The following is a 20,086-nucleotide window of genomic DNA, read 5'->3' on the forward strand; positions in this document are numbered from 1 at the left end:
AACGCTCTATAACTGAAAGATCAAAGAAGATACTAAACTACCACTAGAACCACTTCTTTCAAAGAAGATACTAAACTACCACTAGAACCACTACTACAGATGGCTAAGGACATGGGGTGTTAGGTAATGCTATCCTGCTTTATTGGTGGCAACACACAATAGAATTATTAAAACGGGAGGAGAAGTCCACATTAATTTGGTTCCTCATATTTGGATTTGGTCGCTCTAGTAATACCATTCGCAATTAGTCCTTCAACTCAAAAACATTATTCACCTTTCATCTCTTGGCCTAATAAAATTCATACTATTATTCTCAATCACCTGACATTTGTGTTGAACATAATAATAAAACATACTATTATTCCACATGTCAGCTAACTTCTTTTCTTTATATATGCTTTTATTCCTGATTTGATAGCTAATATGCCGTGTGGCACCCAAATCTTCCAATATGCGTTATTTATCATTTTAGCTGGAAAATCAAAACAAATAAATAAATATATGGAAGATATAAGGTGGAAGACACATATAGAGAGAAAGTATGTGGATTCTTGTATTGGTTATTTAGTACAGTACCATCATCGCTCTTTGTCCATTAGATTCCACATAAATTCCATATCATCAAAAAAAAAAAGAACCACCTTATATTAGGCCCATAGATAAAACATGAATAGTTTTGAGAGTTGATGGACCAATTTTAAATAATAACTTAATAAGGTATGAAAATCAGGCCAATGCCATAGCTAAACAACATAATCTAGGTTGTTCCTTAAAATTTTAAAGAATTAAAGCATGACAACACAAAACTATAAGGGGAAAAATAAAATATGTCTATGAGATGAAAATATTATAGGAAATTTATTTCAATTGCATATTAATTTATGGGTCCCATAAGCTGATATTGTTCATGTTTCACAGGCACAATAAAAAGTTCCACTTTCCGGCGAAAAGAAAGCTGCCCTATTTCCTCCATATCAATATCTTCTTCCTTCATTCCCTTTGGAAGTTTCCAATCAAAGCAATACAACAGATTGGCCACTACAAGCTCTAAACTAGCCACAGCCATGGCAACATCAGGACAAATCCTTCTCCCTGAGCCAAATGGAACAAGCTCAAAGTTGGAGCCTCTAAAATTGATATTTCTGTCCTCAAACCTCTCTGGGTAGAATTTCTCTGGATTGTCCCATATCATAGGATCTCTTCCCATTGCCCATATGTTTATAAACACCCCTGTTCCTGATGGCACATTGTATCCACCAATCAAGCACGGTTGCATGGTTTGTCTTGGAACCAACAAGGTCCCTGGTGGGTGCAGCCTAAAATTTTCTTTTATTATCATCTCGAGTTACTTGAGGTTTTGGATATCTTCTTCATCTACCAGTGGTTTGTTTTTCACGGTGTTGCGAACTTCAGCTTGTGCCTTTTGCATCACCCTTGGATTCCTCATGAGCTCGGACATTATCCAAATTGCAGTTATAGCAGTTGTGTCAATTCCTCCGGCAAATGTATTCTGAAAGATAAAGTGTGATCCGAGTATATGATACAATGTGATATATCTGAATTGCAACAGGCTTAGTAGTGGGCTATGGGACACCCATGTGTAGTTTGTTGAAAATAAGGCAATTCATACTAGAATTTTATGTGTTGTTTTTTCCTAAAAAAAATCACGAAATAGGACATGCAACCGAGACACCACTAAGGAGAACTAGCCATTCAAGGAGAGTGACCCATACAGAATTTCACAGAGCGCTTTAGCTTCTGGAATACAACAAAAAGAACTCTCTCTAGCCACCACATGCAAAATATCTAAGATGCACGGAAGAGGACTGTTGAAGACACAACCATCGCATTTCTTCCATAGACACAATTATGTGTAGGTTTTCATAAACTAATAAATTACCTTTAGCTTAAGAACCAATCATTTTTCATCCAAAATATTTGGCACTTCCCACCATATTTATGCATGTTCACCTCGGCCACACACATGAATTGAAATTTTGTTGTAATTTTTTAAAATTTCATCAGCAAATACCTAGGGTCAAGGTCACTTTTACCTACCCCTCCATCCCCAAAAGAACACAATTCTAGAATTCAAATTTTTTTCCGAAAAGATCATCACCCTAGAACACTAGTTGTGTCGTCAATCATCTCCCATTTAAATTTCTTCCCATCTTATCACCAAACATACCCTCTCACTCCCAACCATCCCTTATTTAACAAGGGGCATCTAGGTCATTTATATTCCTTACTGAAACCCCTTTTAAAGAATTGCAATCCTTATGAGATGTAGATTAATGCAGAGAGGGAGAGTATTCTGAGAAAACCCGCATTGCCCTCTATTTATTGAAAAGTAGATGAACAGTGGTAGGTGAGGGATGTGGCGTGGTGTGGCTTGGTAGTGTAGGATATGATTGGCTTCTAGCGGTTCCTCTTCCAAAGAGTTTGCACAATAACCGATAGAAGTGAAAGTAGTTGAAGTAGTGGTATGAGGAAGACGAAAGGACAAACACACACATGTATTAAGACACACACGGGTGGGTGTCTCAACAGTTGAGAGCACGCGGGTATTTAAAAGCACTGGACATGTAAAATAAATCGACAGACGATTTCTTAGAAGAGCTACGTGGGAAAATTATATTATCATAGGTGGCCGCCTAAAATAACCAACTAATTTTAGGTGACCTCACGTAATAATGTGTTTACACAAGCAACTCTTGACCCCTCTCCCCTTGCCAACCTAATGCATGGCATTTTTATTTTGGTCATGTGTATTTAAGGATGAGAGGACTGTGAAAATAGTTTTTCTAGCGCCATTAGTGTAAAGATACAAACAAAGCTGGCATTGTTCACTTATGCTTTAACAGTATATGGTGGATAATTTCAATAACGAACTCTATGCGCCATTAGTGAGACGCAAAATATATTTCCAACCTAGCTAGAGAACGGAGCAATCGTAATGTTGTAAAACTTGACAAATTATAGTGGAATATGGACGATATCGACACATCTGATCCGCAATGCTGACATGAAAAAAGAGACGAAATTTAGCATAGAAATGAAACGAACTAAATCCATACCATCAAGATTGCCTTGATATGCTCGCGCGTTAGTACTCCAGATGGCCTATCCTGCTGCTCCCTCCACATCTTCACCAGCGCGTCGACCATGTCTTCCTGCACCCCAGTACTCAGCCTCTCGGGCTCGAGGTGCTTGTCGATCACCGAGTCGAGGAAGCCGTCGATCTGCCGGAATATCCTCCTCCGCCTCCGTTCCACCCCGGCGAGGGCATCCGCCCACCGTGCCAGCGCCGACGACGGGAAGAAATCCTCGAAGCTGAAGCTGCCGAGCACGAGCAGCAGCTCGCTCAGCACGTCCTGGAAGACGGCCCGCTCCGGCGACCACTGCGCCGTGCCGTACACCTTCCCGAAGGCCACCGTACCGATGATGCCGTCGAGGAGTTGGTACAGCGCGCAGCTGAGGTCGACGGGGACGCCTGGCGGGGAGGCGGCGAGGGTGTCGACGAGGCGGGCGACCTCGGCGGCCCGCGCATAGGCGAAGGAGTGGACGCGGCTCACGCTGGTCAGCTCGACGACGAAGAGCTTCCTCATCTCACGCCAGTAGTCGCTGTAGGGGGCGAAGGCCACGTCCAGGTAGCTGTAGCTCAGCATTCGTGGACCTGAATGGTACTAGTTAATACTCCCTCCGTTTCCCTCCGTTTCAGATTATAACTTATAAGACGTTTTGACTTTGGTTAAAGTCAAATAATTTTAAGTTTGATTAAGTTTATAGATAAATATAGTAATATTTGTAATACTAAATTAGTTTTATCGAATCAATAATTGAATATATTTTCATAATAAATTTGACTTGGGTTGAAAATGTTACTACTTTTTCTACAAACTTAATCAAACTTAACGCAATTTAACTTTGACCAAAATCAAAACATCTTATAACTTGAAACGCGGGGAGTAACATTATGCATGCGAAAAATGACAAACAGGGAACAACTATATCTGTGAAATATACTCTGTAGTACTGAGTCTTACTCATACTACTCTGTTCCAAAAAAAGACAAACCCTAACTACGAACCTGGACACGCATATGTCCAGATTCGTAGCTTGGATTGGGTTTTTTTTGGACGGAGGGGGTATATATACTATAATATTTACAATAAAATCGTAACCTAAAAAAAGATTGAAATGTCAATGCAATATATCATTTTAATTATACAAAATTTAATTCATATCACTATAAAAAAAATTTCTCAGACACGTACTCACATCATATTTGCAAGCAGACTAAAAGAAATTCCAAATGTAAAAATATTCTGACGATGACCGGTAGCAACAGGGCCGCTTATGAAAATAAGCTTTTCTCGTAGACGGATCTGTTAAAAATGGCCGACTGTGCAAATCGATTTTTATAGGCGGTGGTCGATTGTGCCATCCCTATTGTCGGTTCCACCTGTTAGCTCTTGAGCATATGTTTTCAGATATTTATGGCGCTCAACTAGGACCTTTTCTTGGTTTTCAAGGTTGATGGCTCGGAGCTTCACCAGATAAACAACAACGGATGCTAGTAGAAAATACCATAAGAAAATTATAAAATTTCCTAAGTAAATTACAGTCGATGGTACATAAACATATGAGGTGGTTGAGGATTTAGTACAAGAATTAGCAAAGCACAAACTGCAGTACACAAACTTGTATAGTGTATATATAGTGCGTGCGAGCCATGATGAAAACAGGACACCATGTCTAAATCTTGCTGACTTAGATGGTGATTAGATTGCCACGTCAGCATGCATGTGGCCAAGGCATGACCCCACACTTGTTTCTTTCCTTCCTCTGTTTCACGATCATTATCAGTCTATGGACGAAAAAGTGTGGGGGTTATTTGCACGATCATTATCAGTTTCACAATAGCTGTGGTTGAGTCCAAGGACGAAAGTCTCAATCTAATTGATTGGTTGATGAGTAAGGCCAAAGGGCGCAAAATGGATCCATATACGGAACTACGGAAGGGGACTTGTGCTAGTGCTAGTAGACATTGGTGATGATTGAAGGAGCAGTGATAGGCGAGCTGGCACCATTGCAGGCCAAGGCAATATGGCTCCGAGTCAGATACGGTGAGTACTGCAGTCCATAAAGTAAAAAATGAGTTCGTGGATTTCTACTGATGTGATTCCTGTTGAGAATTTCTTCCTGTTGCAGATTTAGAGGTACTCTCCATAACGTAAAAAATGAGTTCGTGGCCAGATCGAACCATTAGCAGCTAATTCGAGGTTGTCTCCAGTTTAAAGATTGAACTAACTTTGAGCTTCATGTTGTCATCGCTGTTGCGGGAGTCAGGTTGCCCCAGCCCACCACCTATTTGATCTCCTGCCGCAGCGCCGCAGCCATCCAAGTCGCAACCACCATTGGGCATGAGCTGACCTCCCAGCCGTAGCCGCTGCAGACCACGACCACCTGCCGCAGATTCCATCGGTTTTGGTGTCATCTTCTCACTGGAGTGCCTTCTTGCCAGCAATCTCGCCGTCTCGCGTCTACTCATCTCACCGGCTGCCATGAAAACCTCTTTTTTTTTTCTATATAGCTATTTGAATAAAAGAAATATATTCTATAAAAATTTGTATGAAATACCTCATTCTATATAAATTTTGAAGGAAATTTAACATGAGGTATAACCTCATGCAAATTTCCTCATATTTCCTATGTTTGTCCTCGCGTCCCGATATGACCTCATCAGGGGTCCAAGTCAGCAACATTAGGTGTTATATCATATTTTGGATATGGTTCACATGCACCTACACATGTTCGTGTACTGGAATGAGAGTTTTATGAGTTTTTTACTAGATCGCATCGTCTTTGTGTACCACTAGAGAAATTCACTCAAATTTTCTATAATTTAAAAGATAATTTTGATGTTTGTACTCCTTATAATTTGGCTCAAGTGAAAGTAATTTCGGCTACACACCCCTCCTTATAATTTTTTCTTCTCCAAGACAAATCCTATCTCTCCCATCTATTTTCTCTCGTTTCCCTCTATCATCTCCCCTCTCTCACGTCCTCTTTATTATTAGCTCACCTTCATCTCTTCCAAACCTACTCGATGGGAGTAGCTACAATGGCTCGTCGGGATTCGTGATTGGAGGAATCTGGTAACGACACCCTCGTGACAGTCATATCTGGTGCCAGAAGCCTCGCAATGGGCAGATCGATCCACCGCCCCAGGCCACGTGTGCAGTGGATCCATCCCTGGAGAGCATGGGAGAGGCGGTTGCCTTGGGATCGATGGCTACGCACGCCACCGTGATGGCTGTCGGAGCAGCAGTATCTCTAAGAGCAGGTTTAATAGTATAGCTGCTACTACTAGCTCCAATTCATCTATAGCCAATCTAATAGCCAATTCATACAATAGTTGCTTACTATACTATTAATATATGGTCCCACCTGTCATACCCACATTGCGTCTTGAAGTCCGTGCTGCAGCTGGCTACAGATCTGTAATCCACTGCTTTTCTCTCTCATCCTTTATCTCATTAAAATATGTTTATAGCTGGGCTATTGTACCTGCTCTAAGAGCAACGACGATACACGGATCCAGCGGAGAGGACCATAGCTCGACTGGTGAGCATGCGGTCGGTGTTGGCGTTGGAGCAGCTCATGAGGCTCGGTCTGGTGCTACGTCGTCGTCGTCAGCACTGCTGCTTTGTGAATTTCTCTGTGAATTATTTTTTTGTGATAGTGATTTAACTATGTCGTGAATGAGCTCATGCGGCTCAGATGGGTTTGCGATTTTGATCTTGGATAATTGAGTAGTTTGGATAATTTTTCATGAACATATATTTATATTTTTTTTCTTTCTTTTTCTCTAGTTGGTCCACTTAGCGCGTCGAAAACTTATTTTCACACCATTAACATAGGAGACTCATTTGGGTAAACTGGTGGCTACAGATCCAGCGGAGGACCATAGCACGACTGGTGAGCATGCGGTCGGTGTTGGCGTTGGAGCAGCTCATGAGGCTCGGTCTGGTGCTACGTCGTCGTCGTCAGCACTGCTGCTTTGTGAATTTCTCTGTGAATTATTTTTTTGTGATAGTGATTTAGCTATGTCGTGAATGAGCTCATGCGGCTCAGATGGATTTGCGATTTTGATCTTAGATATTCGAGTAGTTTGGATAATTTTTCATAAACATATATTTATATTTTTTTCTTTCTTTTTCTCTAGTCGGTCCGCTTAGCGCGTCGAGTGTGAAAACCCATTTTCACACCATTGACATAGGAGACTCATTTGCGTAAACTGGTGGCTTACGAGGCCGTGTGAGAAAACTGATTTTTTAGTAGGTGTAGTGCCCACCTATGAAAGCCGTGATTTTTATAAGTATGCGCTCGCATACCTGCTGATTGTCCGACTATGAAAAGAGTTTTGTCCGTATTTGTCAAATCGTATTTTTAGGGGTTTTGTTCCATATCTATTACGGTGTGAAATTATCCCCCCTCAATCCCCTCCAATTCACTTCAATTCCGTTCAAACCAAACTGGCCCTAAAAGAAGTATGTGAAAATAACAAGGCGTAAGCTGTTTTATAAACATGCCTTGAGAGGGCGGCCGGCTGCAGCAGTGCACGTCGTTCGTGCGGAGAACATCCTCGGCCGCCTCCGGCGAATGGACCACCACCGTACGGACACCGCCGAGCTGCACCTGCACCACCGGGCCATACCTCCGCGACACGGCTTGGAAGTAGCGGTGTGGCCGGCTGCCGATCTGGAGCAGGTTGCCCAGCACCGGCAGCTGGCGGCAGGGCCCCGGCGGGGAAGGAGCAGAAGCAGAGTTTCCCTGTCGGCCCCGTACTTCGCCATTGCTGCCCCTGAGGAAGAGCAGGTAAAGGAGGGGGAGGAGGAAGAAAAAGAGCACAGCAACTGATAACTGAAGAAGAGGCGGCCATGGTGGTAGCTGATAACTGAAAAATCGTCAGCCATTGGTTGTAGTGGTTGATATATGTATCAATTGTCCGCTGGCTAGCTGGACTTGGACGATGTGTAGTGGTGATGGAATGCTTTCTGCCGACCGGCTGGCGCTGAGATGTGGTTATATATGGATCAATTGTCAAGTAGGAGTAGACTTTTTTGATCGCCTCAGATCAGGCAGAAGAAGTGTTCCTTACTGTTGTTTCATCATCTGTAATCCGTTATGTATGACATGGTATTCTGTTGATCGCCTGAAATCTGTGTTCGGCAGCAGCACGTTGTGTGAAAGTTAGTTCTGTTTTCCACACACACGCTTCTCAAACTATTAAACAGTGTATTTTTTGAAAAAAAATCTATACAAAAGTTACTTTAAAAAATCATATTAATCCATTTTTGAAATTTAAAATAGTTTATACTCAATTAATCATGCACTAACGGCTCACCTTGATTTGCGTATCTTCCCAATCTTCTTTTCGCTGAGTTTGAGGAGAAGGGGATTGAGAAGATTGGGAAGATACGCAAAATTAGGTGAGTCATTAGCGCATAATTAATTGAGTACTAACTATTTTAAATTCAAAAGTTGGATTAATATGATTTTTTAAAGCGACTTTTTTATAGAAAATTTTTTAAAAAAACACACTTAACAGTAGTTTAGGAAGCGTGCGCGCAGAAAATGATGTGTTTTCTCACTAAACCTCCCTCAACGAACGCGGGGATAGCAGTGCGGCCATACATTTAGGTGGACCTCATATGTCACCTAGACTAACACCCAAGAATATTGTTAGTCACAAGTTGCACAGTGCTATGTAGCCTTAAGTAGGGCCCACATAAATAAACACATTTTCTCAGCTTTTTCCCTATCTCCCCTCAACCGACGCCTACCTTTTCTCCCCTGTCTCTCTCTCCTCAACTCACGTGCTCTCCTCCTTCAGCGCGGCGCAGCAGACACAAAGCGGGCGACGACGAGCGGCGAGGGGTCGAGAAGGCCCAATCAGCGACGGTGGCGAGCGGGAAGCCGGGGCCTCTCCTCGTCGGGGCCGTAAGACGCCGTCGATGTCGCCGTCGAGTTCGCCCTGATCTGGCAGCGACGGCGCGGAGCCGTGGGCCGCCGAGGGGAGGGGGACAGTGGGAACTTCGGCGGTGCTATGCGGAGTGGGGGCATGGCAGTGACCCTGCTCGCTGCCCCCCTCTCATCCCACAGGAGGCGTAGATCAGGCGGCGACCCTTCTTCCCTATGATGGAGCCGCTCGCCTCCCTCTCCCCAACGGTTCTATCGGTGGCGAAGGCGACGGTCGGCGGCAGCGGCGGAGCTCAACGACCGAGATCGGGGGTGACAACGAACTCCCGGTATGCTCCTTCCAACTCCGGTCGCCGTCTCTCCAAACTCCCGCATTGAAGGCAACGAAGCATCTCGGGAGGACCGCCGAGCGACGATTTCCTCTCCCCTCCCTGACAGATTCTTGACGAGGAACGAGTGACCCATTTTGGCTCCCCGTTCTTCCTTTGGTCAAGGGAGAAGTACATGTGGCATAGAATCTTTTATGTGGAAGGTTGAGGCAAATGCCACCTAGATGCATTGTGAACGGCCTTATGAATAAGCTGGATACCTGCATGTTCTTAATGAAATGCAAAAAGCGGTAGTAATTTATTTAACAAGGAAGTGATATTGTATTATAAATCAGTTTCTCCGAAAAATTTGATAGATGTAAAAATAGTGTAATCATAGTGTAATTACATTGCAACTTGAATGTACCTACAATGCAACTTGCATGTAACTTTTAAAAAATCTTGCGATAACATGCTATTTTTACGAAGTAGAGGTTATGGGACTAAATCCCCTTAGTTGTGTGTGCGTTGTGATTTTCTTCTTCTCCACTTGCATGAATCTTAAAGCAAATCTAACGGTTTCAAAGTTACATGAAAGTTACATATCAATTACATTGTAATTAAATATAAGTTACAATGTAAGTTACAATGTAATTACATTACTATTGTATATATTTAAGTTTGATAAATTTTTAGTAGAAATTTTGTCTAATAATTGTATAGCTAGTCCCTTATAAATCATAGAACAAATTTCATAAAACTACGTATACTTCGTTCAAATTATTACAAAACTATAGATTTAGCACCATATAAATAAAAAAATAAACATTTAAGGCTAAGTTATCAGAAAACTATCAATTTTAGGGCCTATATCCATAACACTAGTGATGTTATGTTTGACATATAAACATCCAAGTTTTGTGATAAAATCGGTAGTAAACATATAACTTTTCATAACTCTTACTAAATATATAGTTTTGCGATACCTTAATTATGTAGTAGTGAGATAAATTTGGAGTAAAATCTGTAGTTTAGAGATATATTATTTTAAATTTGTAGTTTTATGATAATTTTACCAACATATATGTAGTTTTATGGAATTTACTTTAACTTCTAATTATTTTCACGGCTAAGTAGTTTTATGGAATATACTTTAACTTCTAATTATTTTCACGGCTAAGTGCGAACATTAGTTATTTAGTTTGTAGAAGAGGGCAATACGGACAAACAATTATGGCTAGTTTTAACAATCACCAGAAGTGAGTGGTTGAAGCAAAGCTTAGCCTGGAATATGAATCAGTGACCGGCTAGCAGAACTTTCAGGTCCATTTCATCTGTCCGGTGTTTTCCAGATAAGAAACATGTGTTTTCCAGATAAGAAACATAAAGTCAGACGATCAGACAGAAAAAAAATGTGAAAATTTTGTGCATACATTGGCTTCATTTCGACGGCATTTGTCGCACAGTGAAGGAGACTTTGTGTACCACTACACTAGCCAAGGTCACCTATGATGGGCCCAAACCCTCACCTTTGACGGCTTTGGGCTTCGTCAGTGATTAGTGGTCACTGGTGAGTCCAGTCACCTTTGACGGGTGGCCGGCCGTCAGTGGTGACATCCACCTCTGACGGGCAAGTTAATAGAAGGCCGTCAGAGGTGTTGATCTCAGCTAGCCTAGGGCCAGTTAGGACCCGTCACAGGTGTCTCATCTCTGACGGGCCCCTAAATAAAGGCCTGCCAGAGGTGTTGATCTCCGGTTTATAGTAGCCGTCACAGGTGACCCACCTGTGACGGGCTCGAAAGTAAAGGCCCGTCACAGGTGGGTCACCTGTGACGGTCCGACGTTTGCGAGTCCGTCACAAGTGAGGTTACCTGTGACGGGTTTTTCTTCCGAACCGTCACTGATGAGTTAATTCCGGAAAAAAATAAATACTAAATATTGGCTAGCCTCAGGTGCCCTCTGAAAAACAGAAACATCACAGATGCCAGTCACACCCCCCCCCCCAATATCACATATTCCCCAACTGCCCAACATCACAGATGCATCACATATCACAGATCCATCACATAAGCAGCAATTTACAACATCACATATGCAGCAATTTACAACATTATAGCACACAATTCATACCCCATGAAAGTCCTCAAATGATTACCAAAATTTATTGTATCCTATTCGTTGTGAACCTCCACGACCTGTCAATTAGAAAAAAAGGAGAAAACAAATGAATAGTACAACGTAAATCGTAGTTAATCAAATTTGATGACAATTTAGTAAACTACCATAAATATTGCACATATGAAAGTAAATTACATTGCACTCCATAAAAACATCTTTTTTTACAACACAAGAAATTATAAAAACATCTTTTTTACATCACAATAAATTATCTGGCCAAGTTCAAGAGTCTATTTGATATGAAAACGTCCTTTCTTGTTCATTATTTCTGTAAGAATGAAGGCGCACACTTCGCCTCTGATAGCGGAGGGGGGGGTGATGGGTGAGATCTTCAAGCCAGCTCTACCTTTCTGTTTAATAAATCAGAGGTTAGCACGTTTAGAATAGCAATGTTGGCATTGAAATGAGCTTATTCGCCATTAGCAACAACCTCAGGGTTGAAATCTTTCACCTCTCTTACAAGTGTTGACATGTTGTGGCACACGTGGAAACCACACTGGTCTCCGATCTGTTGTGTGCATGCGAACTTAGTGTCATGATAGAGTTCGTCCTTGCCCTCCTTGTGCCTACCACCCTTTTCGACATATGGGCCCCAAGCCATATTTAAGGCCTTGGTGATTTCAGTGAAATCATAATCTTCGTCTTATTGGAGTTAAGGTAGGTAACCCTACTCCACTTAGGTACGATGACAAAAAAGAATCCAACGTTGCCTGCGCGGTGGTTACGTAGCGTTAGTAATAAGAACCTTAACTTCAAAAACAATATGCACAAAGGGTATTGTCCTCTTACTCTTGGTTGTGTGCGCACATGATGTACTCCTTGTCTTGGTGGGCCCATAAACACCGGTTAACATAGTCAACCACATCAGTGAAGCTCTACCGTAGATTGACCTCGTTCACCATGGATGGATCAAGGAACCCAACCTGATTACCAAGGCGACGACTCTCGATCCAACGCAACCTTAAAACACTTACGTATTAGAACTAATTTAATTAGGAGATATAGTCCAATCATATCACAAGTATAGAAGGTCTGCACTTACAAGGAGTAGCATTTTAGAAGTCCAGTGTCCAACTTCCGGATCCTGAATAGGTCGAAGAGGTCATCAAAGCCTATAGTTATATAGGCAGGCGACGATAGGAACGGCTGGTGGTCGTGATGTCCTACTATGGATGACTCCCTCATTTTTCGCTTGGCATTGCTTAGCTCCATGTATTGCCTATGTAGCTCTCGGCAAGCAATACCCATCACGGCTAACACATCGTCCTCCATCAATGGCATGCCTAGTTCAAATTAGGCCGGTGCCCTCACGACCTTCCCTGCTTTGCTCACCGGCATCGACGTCAAAGCCTTGCCCCTTTTTGGCATCGGGGCCAACTCCCCGACCTTCCCCTTGCCGCGTTCACGCTTCTGGCCCTTGACAAGTGGTGGGGAGCTATCGGCCTTTCTTGTGGTCTTAATTGGAGCCAAGCTTTGAGCTATATCTGCCAAGTCCATATCAGCTCCATCAGGAGAATGAGGTACTGACAGTGCCGGTCCACGGGGAGCCTCAATTGATAGCTTAGACTTGGGAGGTGTAAGCTCTATCGGTCGACTTGGACAATGAGTCATCTTTACAACTATGTTTTCTTTGGGCCATTGTATGAACGTCTTGCGCGCATCGCCCAAAGTCATGATTTTATCATTGGGGGGCACAGGCAGCGGATAGCCTGACCAGGTGTCCTTTACTGTATCGATGGACACCTTGGCATACCCAGCTAGCAGGTCTACGCTGTGGACCTTATCTGTAACCGAGGGTAAAGCCATGTCCTCAGCGACTTCGGGAGCGAAAGTTGGGTGGACCGTCACCAGTAGGACACCCTGTGCTACGCCCTGTATATGTAAAGTTTGAATTTAATATTGGAACATGTAAAGGTTTTTGATTAGATATGGATCGGATAACATCAATTACCTCTATGTGGTCCACTACAGCTAGTGGTGCGACCGGGAGACCAGGGGCCGGCACCTCTATGGATGCACAACTACTCCTACGCTGTGAAGGACTCGCATCGTGTTGTGCACGAGGAGTTGGATGCACAACATGTGTTGTGCCTCGGGGTATATTCATGTCGGCGAGGACCTTGTTAACCCTTTCTTCCACCCTAGCGTCCATGCTAGCTTCTAGTTCTTGAATGATCTCCACCTTAAGCTTGGCCTTCAAACGAGCGTCCCTCTCTTCCTTGGAGACTTTTTATTTCCTGTATTGGGAGCTGTACTGCGTGAGTCCATGCTTCCAGGGCACATCGCTGCCAATTCCCCGAGTCCGGCCAGGATGTTCTTTGGTTCCGAGCGCCTTTGTGAGGATGTCATCTTCGCGCCTCTTCGGCGCGGACTCAACCTTGCTTTGTGAAGCTTGTTCAGCAACTAAGCCCAACTAGAAAAAAAAAGAGTCGTTTATACAAACTTATACTTCATACGAACAGTAATTAGTTAGGTTAAGTACTGAACTCACCAGTTCCTGATAGACGACGGCATCACTTTTGTTCTCAAATGTGACAGAGCCGTCTGGGTTGACCTTACCCCTTGCCCGCGCCCAATAGCGAGCTCTTTGTTTAGGGATGTCCGAAAACGGGGCAGGGACATTCGCTGCTGCAGCGGCTGCAACCTCTTGGGCCCATATTGCCTCCTTGCCGATGTACCCTGCGGTGCCCAGCCGATGCGGGTGCTCATTCCGCTGTTGCAGTAGGCGATGTGCCTCGCTTGATTCCCTAAACTCTTGGGTGTTCTTCAGAGAGCAGAATTCCTCCCACACCGCTTTGTTTATTTGAGGGTATTCATCGAACGACATATGATTGCCGGGCGAGTTGACAAACTCGGTGAAGAGCTTCGACTTCCAATTCTTCCAAGCTTTGCCCATCTTATGGAATGCCTTCCGCTTGAGCCTATCCTTTGCTTCAGCCGGAAATGTGAACCATTTCTCCATTGCTGTCCAAGCTCGCTCTTTCTCGGCTTCGGTAACCTTGCCGATATCTTTATGGAGGATCCCGAAATTCTCACGTGCCGCCAGCCCGCAGCATTTAGACCATCTTCCAATGACAGTCCTCGGCGTCGTGGGCCTACCACAAGCGTCAACCTCTCTTATAACTTGCACTATGGTCGGCCATATATTTTGTGTCCGGGGGTTTCTTGTCACGTCCTAATAAATTCGTCCCGAAATAAAAATGATTCTCTAAAAGGAATAATAGAATTAATTAAAATTTGAAAAGAAATTGGCAAACATTAAAATGCGTACAAGAAAAATTCGAATATGGCCCGGAGAATTTTTGTTAAATTCTCCTTGGTCTAAAAGGTGCCCTCAAATTTTACTTGAATTTTCAGAGCAACGGAATTATTTATTAAGCAACAACAACAATTAACAAAGTTTACTAAAAAGAAAAACTAAAAATAAGCCCTCCTTCCTCTTTTGGGCCGAGCCCAGCCCAAAGTCTCCCTCTCCTCCCTCTCTTTCCCTCCTTTCCCGGGCCTCTCCTCCTCCTCCCGGCCCACTCCTTCCACTCCTCCCTCCCCTCCCGGCCTACCCGGCCCAGGCCGCCCTGCCCCCTCCCACCTGGGCCGTGTCCCGGCCCAGCAGAGCCTCCCGAGGCCGCGCCGCACGCGCCCGTCACGCGCGCGCCCACGCGTGTTGACCGCGCCTGGCAGGCGGGTCCCGCCTGTCGGACCCGTCTCCCACCTCCAGCCGCCGGTCTCCTCTCATCTCTCCCGTTCAAATCTATCCCTCTTCCTCCTCCAAATCCGCTCGAATCAAGGGCTTTAACTCCAAATTAATTGGGGGCTTTTATTCCCTAATCAATCCTCTTTAATTCCCCCCAATTTCCCCTTTGAATGGCGCACTCAATCGCCCGGAACGGCCGCGTCCTTTCCGGCCTCTTTCCATGGCCACCGGCCGTGTTTCCCGTCGCCATTCCGCCCTCTCTCATACCCGGCTCCCTCTCCTCACCTATAAAATGGAGCCTCCTCCTTCCGTTCTCTCCGTTTAGCCCATTCCCGAGCCTCCCCGCCTCCTCCTTCTCTCTCCTATACCGCCGGCCACCACCAGCCGCCCCTGTCTCCTTGCCTGAGCACCAGCCGGCGTCGCCACCACCTCCCTCGGCACTGTGACGTTGTCCACTTCCCTGTCCTCACCTCCTCCTCGCCCAAACCTCGCTGGAACGGAGTCCTCGCCGGCATCCAGTAGCCCCCTCACCTGGCCGGCTACTGTTCCTCGCCAGTGCACCGATCGACGTCGTCGTCTTCCCTCCAGCATCGCGGCGTCGCTCTCCATTCTGGCCGCTGCCCGCCTCTGCCTGGAGACCACCACGCCGGCCTCTCCATCCACCTCGCCAAAGTTTCCCCTTCGATTGGCCGTTCCTACTCGCCGGTTCGTCGCCCCGTTGTGCCGCCACCGTCGTGGGCATCGCTGCGGCGTGTCCCACGCCGGCCTCACCTCCGCGCAGCCGCTGCTGGCTGCCATCGTCGTCTCCTCATCGTTTCCCTGTCATCGTCGTGGCATTCGTCGCTCCGTCAAGCCGTTCTCGTTTGTCGTCCTCACTCCGTCAAGTGTCGCAGCCCCATCGTCGTCTTCGTCCTCGCCTCCGCATCGTCAAGCGTTGCGCCGGCGGCGTCTCACCTTCGTGCATGGATCGCCGCCGAAGTCGTCCCCTCGCCGTCTCTGCTGCGCCTGTTCGTTGTCGTCGTTCCGCGCCCCGTCTTGTTGTGGTGAGGATCCCTCTTCTCACTACCCCGTTCTCGTCCTTTCGGTGTCGCCCCGTACCCGTTGTGCGGTTGTCGATGTCACACCCTGAAGTTCTTTCCAAGCCTAAATTGAAGTTATAAATGGTCTCAAGAAAATACCGGTGTAAAGCTAGAGTAAACCCTAATAAATCAATGCAAATAATAATCGGAATTAGCATGTGGAATTTTTCTTGAGTTTTACATGTCGAAATACGCTAACAAGATTTTTAGTGGAATTTTCAGAGCTCTAGAAATAATTTTAACCAATTAAAATTGAGCACAAGCAATATTTAATTCCAGGGAAATTCATTTCCTTCTTTTTCTTTTTCTTTTCTTTTTCCCTTTTTCTCTTTCGAATGGGCCGCCAGCCCATGGCGGCCCATTCTCTCTTCTCTCCCCCTCCCCGCTGGGCCGGCCGAAGGCCACGGCCCAGCCAACCGCCCGAGCCCCCTTCCTCTCTCCCCAGGTCGCCGACAGGTGGGGCCCACCTGTCGGGCCTGTCTCCCACCTCCAGCCGGCACCGCCGCGCCCCGCAACTGCCGCCGCGCCCGCTCCCGCGTCTCCCGGGCCATGTCGCCCACGTCGCCCTCGCGCCCGCATCCCCCGTGCCCACTTCCCTCTCTCTCGCGCCCGTGCCCGCGCTCGAGACGACCGGGATTCAATTTTTGAATCCCGCCTCTCTCTCCTCTCCCACTCCCCCACGTCGGCCGGCGATTTCCGCCTCTCCTGGCCACGTCCGGACCCCTCCTCCCCTATTTAAGCACCACCGCCATCCCCTCTCTTTTTCCCCATCTCGCCTAGTCCTCCCGTGCTCTCCACCGCCCTAGCGCCGTCACCTTCTTCTCCGCCGCTGCCGCCGTCGCTCCGGTCGCCGCTAGCCGCCGCTAGCCGCCGTGCCGAGCCGCGCCGTCAACGTCGTCGCGTTCGCCATCATGCGGGCCGTCCCGTCCACCCCTCCTCCGTAGCAATCCACCGCCGAAACCCTGTCCGCGCCGCGTGCCGGTGAGCTCTGCCATGGCCGCTGTCTTCGGCCGGCGCCTTCGCTCTCACGCATTTTTATCACCCCATCTAACCCCTCTCCTCTTGTCGTTAGGTGGTTCCGGAGCTCGTCCCGCCGTCGCCATCGCCCTCCGTCGCTCGCCGTCGTCAATCGTCGTCGGTGAGGCCTCTCTCTCTCTCTCTTTCTCTCTCCCGCGCCGCTTAGCTGCCGCGCCGCCGCCTAGCCGCTTAGCCGCCGCTGTCGCCATCCGCGTTGCCGTGACGCCGCCGCCCTCCGTCGTCGGCCGGTCGCTGCCGGTCGCCGCCTTGCGCCGCCGTTGCGTCGAGCCGCGCCGCCGTGCGCCATGGCCGCCGGGCTGGCTGGAGCCGCCCGTGCGCGCCGGCCGCGTGCCGCCCCCTCCGCTGTCCGATCCACCCCAAGTGGATTGGGGCCGTCCGTTCGGCGCCCGCGTGGTTGCCGCGTGGCCGCCGTGTCGGCGCCACGTCAGCGCCACGTGGTGCGCCGCCCCTTTCCCGGTCCGTGGACCCGGTCTACCGCGGACCGCCACCCGCAGCCACTGCCATGTGGGGCCCGCATGTCGGCGCCGCCCCTCTCTCTCCCGGGGTTTATTTATTGCGCAATAAATCAATTAAGGATTTTTCGGTTTATAGTAAAAACACAGTGAATCTTCTAAAATTCATATCTAATTCATCTAAACTCCGTTTAAGCCCATTCAAGTCTCAGTAAATCAAGAAAAATGCGTAGAATCCATTAAAAATGGTTTTGTTCTCTGTTTCAGTAGTCTTATAGCCTGTTTGTATTGTTTGCTTTGTATGTCGCTTAAATTCCGGCCCTCCCGACGCACCGGTGTACATTGAAATAGTCGCCGAGGTTCCTCCTGCAGCAGAGCAAGGCAAGTCATGCTTGTCACTCGAACATGTTGATCCTATATTGCAAATGCTCCATTGTTTTCCTTCAAATACTGCATTGTTTTATAATATTACCATGGGATGTTTACCTACTGTTATAGCCATGCTATTTTGTACCTTGTTCTTTTGTTAGCTTGGGATATAACATGACTAGATATTGGACTAGGGATTGCTTAGCCTTGCTTAATTCAACTAGCACACAATTGGGAAAATTATATTAATGTCTAGACTTCAGGTTCTAGTGTTGACATTGGATTAGAGCCACCGTCCTGGTGTCGCTTCATTAAAATATGTTACATGGTGGGCTGTGGGTGCATGGTTTTGCTAGTCGCGCCCATGGCACTTAAGGACTGGTTCGTGGGAAATCCTGGAAGAATTCCTTGTATTTACCACAAGCTAGCGTGGGCAACGGCTGGGCTTGTAGTATAGCTTTCCTCTAGCTGACGCATCCAGGCAAGGGTGGGCGTGATGGAGTTTGGATGGGCCCTGCGACGGCCTATGCGGCTTTCGGATTCACCTAGGCACGAGAGGGGACTGCCCGCTGCCTTGCGAGGAGTGGGGGTGAAACCTGAGGTGTGGTGTGCTTGGTTAGAGGGGGCTATGCGAAGGGTCCTGTCACGGCCTCTATCCGGTATGTCGTGGTGGCATGTCGGCGCACGGAAACGTGTCATGAGGCTGTGTCTTGTGGGTACAGTTGTACACCTCTGATCAGAGTAAAACTATTCGAATAGCCGTGCCCGCGGTTATGGGCGGTCAACCGGATTCAGTGTGATTAGTTTCACCCTAGTCTAGTCTAATGGAATTGAATAGTATAAGTGGATGGTTGGGCCTGTTGCAACGTGGTATAGCGTTGGACAGTGGATGCTTAATATTGATTAATTATTACAAATGTTTTACTGCTTCCAACTACTGCTTTTAAATGCTCGCTTTATGCAAACAAACCTCTATAGCTATCCCTTGATGATTCCCTGCATCATACCCCTATTCCGGTATGACTTGCTGAGTATAGTGGGTAGTACTCAGTCTTGCTCTATTTTCCCCAAACCCCAGAGTTTGAGTATGCGTCAGATGGTGGCTTCTCCGAGGAGTAGGCTTCGTCCGTGCTGTCGAGGATGCCTGTGGAGTGGTGATCCCGCTGCGGTCCAAGTCAAGGCTTAGCTCCAGTTATCTTTTAATTTTCCGCTGCATTTATGTAATACTTTATGATGTTTGTAAGACGTGGATCTGTATGTCAACTTTGTCGTTTGTGTACCCCGGCCGGTCCTGGAAGGGTGTTTTAATGCACATTCTGCTTGGAATCCTATTCGGGAATTTCTGGGCGTGACATCGACCCCGGTACCTGTGTACCGGTGTCATAGTCACTCGCTTCTGCGTGTGGTGACCGTGTTAGTGTGCCCGCTCAGTAGCCGCGTAGTTTCCACGTGTGCAGCCCAAGTGGTGTCTAGTGGAGTCCGTTTGTCGGCCACTCGCCTCGGTTGACACACGGGGTCCGCTTCCGTCGACCCGTAGACCGTCTCTGTGTACTCGGTCTACCGTGGCCCTTTAGGTTGACATGTGGGGTTCGCATGTCAACAGTGCAACCTTCCTGTCTTTTCCAGGTTAGCGCTTACACATGTTTTATAGTTGCAAAGCTTAATTATAATAATATGCAAATCTCCATATAACAACATTAAACTTCGGATGACCATGCCTTGGTCATACGAACTCCAAATCGACCCGTAAAAGTCTGTTAATGTTTGTTATAATCTAAAGAACCATGTGCTTTCTTTTTTGTATTGTTATTGCTTCTTTATAGGCTTGTAGCTTTGCTTGTGTGCTTCGCGTAACTTCTGTTGTTCCGGAGGTTCCTGAAGCGTGGTTCATGGTCGACGCCAAAGGTTCAGAAGGCCGTTATCTCTGAGCAAGGCAAGTCACATCATCCTTGAGCATATTGAATCCCAGTTTATAAAATTATT

The 20,086-nt window shown here is 46.5% G+C and overlaps 1 pseudogene; it reads right to left on the minus strand.

Moving 5' to 3' along the window:
• Window positions 1-828: 828 nt before the first annotated feature.
• On the minus strand, window positions 829-8,075 carry LOC127780050 (4-hydroxyphenylacetaldehyde oxime monooxygenase-like; annotated as a pseudogene).
• Window positions 8,076-20,086: the final 12,011 nt, after the last annotated feature.

The sequence above is a fragment of the Oryza glaberrima genome, chromosome 7 (assembly GCF_000147395.1).
Source record: "Oryza glaberrima chromosome 7, OglaRS2, whole genome shotgun sequence".
NCBI lineage: Eukaryota > Viridiplantae > Streptophyta > Magnoliopsida > Poales > Poaceae > Oryza > Oryza glaberrima.